At 51.6% G+C, this 4,417-nt stretch overlaps 1 protein-coding gene across 3 annotated transcripts in view; it reads left to right on the forward strand.

Moving 5' to 3' along the window:
* Arhgef4 (Rho guanine nucleotide exchange factor 4) overlaps window positions 1-4,417 on the forward strand; it is a 124,647-nt gene that overhangs the window by 108,851 nt on the left and 11,379 nt on the right. The gene's annotated exons all lie outside the window — the stretch shown is intronic.

Genomic DNA, 4,417 nt, shown 5'->3' on the forward strand with positions numbered 1-4,417 from the left:
TATGTATATATACACACACACATACATATTTATGGGCACAGCATGGCATTTTAGCAAACACATATACTGTATAATATAAGATCCAGGTGGTTGGCATGCTTTCCTGGAGTCTTCATGTTGGGAACATCTAAAATCCTTTCTACTAGCTGTTTTGAACTATTTATTACTTTTTGTCAACTGTAAAGTTGTTGCTCCACCATTCTAAGGACCATTAAAAATGATTCCTCCAGCTGGGCATGGTGGCACACCCCTATAATCCTAGCACTTGGAGCCTGAGGCAGGAGGATTGCCACCAGTTAGGGGCCAGCCTGGGCTACCCAGTGAGACCCTGTCTCAAAAAAAAAAAATTATTCCTTCTATTCAGCTGTACCCTGTGCCTGTTCACTGTCCTTTCTTAGTACACAAAAATGTTGAAGCTTTGTCTCTCCTCTCTTTCTCATTCTTGCTCCTGTTTTCTTGCTCTCCTTTATTTAATTTCGAGGGGGTGGTGGAACATAACGGTACTTAACCAAATGTTCAGCACAAGCACATGCTCATAGCAATGCACATTCCCCTGGCCATGAGACCTGGTGCCTTACTGCTTCATCAGAAACAGGATCCAGGGCTGGGGATTTAGCTCAGTGGCACCGTGCCTGCCTTGCAAGAGCAAGGTCCTGGCTTCGATCCACAGTACCACAAAAAAAAAAAAAAAAAAGAAAGAAAGAAACAGGATCATCCATAAGACTCTGTTTTTTTTCTCAAAGGGAATCAATTTACAGATTGACTCTTCTGTGAATGAGTTTTCCAGTAGACTTCTCTGGAACCAGTACAGAGTGTGCTACCTCTGTTATCCACATAACTGAGTAGTGGGGTGGATGCCAGGCAGACTCACTTAGAGGCCTGGTTCTCTAAATGTGTTAAATAGTCAAGTAATACTTATGCTGGGCATGGTGGTACACACCTGAACCCTGGTAAGCTGCAGAAGGAAGACTGCAAGTCAGTGCAAGACCCTGCCTCAGAAGAAAAAAGAGCTGGGGATGCAGCGCAGGACAGAGGCCCTGGGTTCAATCCCTAGACTATACAATAATCATAACAACAACAACAATAATAGTGAAAATACTTCATGTGAAATCCATGAAGTGTAGAGAATAAACATGCAAGTAAGTTTTTTTCTAACACAGCCTTTCGTGTGTGCATGTGCCTGGTGCTGGTGGACTGAACCCAGGGCCTTGGGCATGCTAGGCGCTGTTCTGGTGAGCTGTATTCCCAGTGCCAGCCTTTCTCTTTAACTACCCCTTGTAAGCGGTTGTGGATGGGAGGTGTTCTGCAATCACATCTTCACTGTGAGCAGAATCCACAGGTAATGGCTGTGCTTTGCCTTGATGATGCAGGCTTTTGGGGAGGGGCCTGTAACACCTGGGTATGTGGAGTGCTGAGCATATAGCCCTCGGAGCACTGGTTTACTTAACCAAACTCCCTGCACGGCAGTCCCTCAGCAGGTCTCCAGCGACAGGGAGGAGGATAACGAAGGAGAGGAGCAAATGGATAGAAAGCTGTGCAGGGGGTATGGAGGGCAGGTTCCCTGAGCAGCCTTCCATGATGCGCTGGTGCTCTCCTGTCTACGCTGTACAGCTCTGTCACCTAACTGGTGATGAAATTTCAGGCTGTCCCACCTTACTGCAGGTGAAAAGGTGCCTTTTGCGGCTCTAGGGTTCTTGGCAAGCTATTGATTCTAAGATGTTTTGGCCAGGGAAGGCCAAGCCTAAAAGAACAAGACTCTCACAGAGGTCCCTCTAAGGGGGAATGCAGGCAATGTTGACAGGAGTTATGTAAGTATCTGCTCAAGCTGCCTAGACAACGTTTCCTATTTGGTCTTGGCATTATAGCTTCCTGGGTCTACTTCTGTTTAGAACACTCAGTGTTCTCCAGGCCACTTGGTTTCTCTGGAACTCACTACACCCACAGGAGGAAAGATATGCCACAGCTCAGAGGAGAAACAGGATGGAGACTGCTCCAGTGTTCCCTACTGGACAGGCCACAGATGCGGGGTCCTCTTGGGTCCATCTGCTCCTTACATGGCTCTCGGCCTTAAGGTGTTGGGGTCCCCTCTGTGTACCTCCATGACAGTGAGCAGGGGACCAAGGCAGCTTCTGGATCATCCTACTGAGCAGATGAAGCCCAACTAGAAGGCAGACAGATATAAGAAGAAAGCCACAGAATTGTCATTCAAGCTGGGCTTTAAGGGCTGGGGATTTAGCTCAATGGTGCCGCCACTTGCCTCTCAAGTGCAAGGTCCCAAGTTTGATCCCTGGTACCAAAAACAAAACAAGCTGGGCTTTAAGCAAAAAGGGAATACTGTCAGTCATGAGGCCAGCACAGCAGTCCCAGCTGACCCCAAAGCTGGGTCACTGAAGGATAGATGCGCCTCTTCAAGCTATGCTTGCCCTCCTGGCACCTCACAGAACCCGGGCCAACCATGTCCATGCCTCCACGAAGCATCTGACTTTATCTCCAAGTGTCTCTTTCCCAATCTCCTGTGACATCCTGGGCCTGACCTGCCTCCCACTGCTAGCACCAGGGAAGAGCCCCATGCCTGTCAGTGTCCTGCATGAGTTGTGCACACCCTGACTGGGCTGGATAGCCACGAGGCTCAGATCTCCCTAGAAAGGGCAGCAGCAGTTCAGAGGCCCGTAGGGCATTGCTACCATGTTGGTCCAGACTGCAAGGCCAGATGGTGGCCAGCACCTCCAAAGTAACTTTCCCCTCTTCCCTCCACTGTCATCCTGAAGCCACAGCACCAAGGGCTCAGCCTTCACTCACCAGGTCAACACCTGGAACCCCTTTCACTTCTGCATAAGTCCTTCTGTCTTGGGAGACCAGCAGGTCCCACTTGAGCAACCAAGGGGGCCACCTCCTCCCTGGGTGGAGCCAGAGTTTAAACCTTCCAGAACCTATACCTTTGTGGGCAAGCTTTCTGAGTTTGTTTCATTTTTTGTGTGTGTGTTTCAAGTTTTGTCTTGAAACACAAAAAACCTATTGCCACTGTCATCCTTGCCGAACATTGAGCTCTCTAGGATATAATTACAGGCTGGTCCCCCTGGGCTGGGTTGTGGCCCCTCCCTGGCCTGCCCAGACCCAGGTCCTTCTGTCAGGACCCTGGACCTGGGCCGAAGGACTGCAGCATACCTCCCTGACCCTGGCAGTGAGCAGGGCTTTGCGGAGCCTGCCGCACTCAGTGCCACAGCAGCCGGCGGGATCTCAGCGCTACTGTGCCTGAGGACGCAGCTCCTTCCCTCCCAGACTGCGGTCACTGTGAAACCTCAGGTGCCCAAGTCAGGGGTTCTGAGCCACACCCCATGGATTTGAAGGTGTCAGGGAGCTTTTATACCTTCTGATCCCCTGTAAGTTTCTTGAGAGCTTGAGGGCTTTTTGAAGAACTGGGCCAGGACACCAGACAGATGGATTGGGCTGAAGCTTCAGGTGTAAGGGAGGCACAGTCTCTGAACACACCCTGACTGTCCTCTGTATATGTGGTACCCACACATGTATATACATTTACACACTAAAATACCCCTACGCAGGCACACGTGGGCAACGTGTATACAGGTACCCGGGGTGCACACACACCTGGCATCCCCATGCCCTGGTGCCCTCAGGAGTATGGTCATATTCCTACACTGGCATATGGATAGTGCTGGCAGGGCGTGCACTCACACACACGATCAACATAGATCACCCACGTGTGAATACCTGCCTCTGCACCGTGCCTTCTGGGCACCTCTCCCGTCCCTCCAGGATTCTTTCTGACCCAGGATTCAGAGAACTGGGCTTGTCCTGAGCTGTGTTCAGCCCTCACAGCTACAGTCTTGCCCTACGGGACAGAGGTAAGACTAACCATGACTGAACTGCCTGTGTGGACAGGAGAGACCCGGCTCGTGAGCCGTGAAACCACTGGGGAGGGTGCGTCCTGTGAGGTGCAGGTTTGACACAAGTTTTTACAGAGCCAGTAAAGAAGCCGGGTCGTGCTCACAGGCATGAAGCGTTGCTCAGATGGTCGTGGTTGATGAGAGGAACCCTCAGTATGGATCCGCCTGGCAAGGGTTCAGATTCTGGCTGCAAGGTTCTCGGTGCTTTCATGACTGAGCAGATGACCTGTTCAGAGCCGCATTCACGCGTCTGTGAAGTAGCGGCTGGAGCAGCCTTACTAGGAATCGGAACCCCGGGACAAGCCCCCCGCCAAAGTCACAGACCACGCATTTCGGCCCAGAATGCCTGTGTCTGGCGAGGTCCAAGGGCATCCCTGAGCAACCCCGAAGCCATCTATCTGCACTGATCAACCCGGGCCTTCCAGAACCGCGGAGAGGGCGTCAGCTAGCGCCCTCCGCTGTCAGGCGGCTGCAGGACCGCGTGGGGGCGGTGCACGCTCCGGCTGTGGGAG

Source organism: Fukomys damarensis, unplaced genomic scaffold, assembly GCF_012274545.1.
Source record: "Fukomys damarensis isolate Sample0158 unplaced genomic scaffold, DMR_v1.0_HiC HiC_scaffold_29, whole genome shotgun sequence".
Classification (NCBI taxonomy): domain Eukaryota; kingdom Metazoa; phylum Chordata; class Mammalia; order Rodentia; family Bathyergidae; genus Fukomys; species Fukomys damarensis.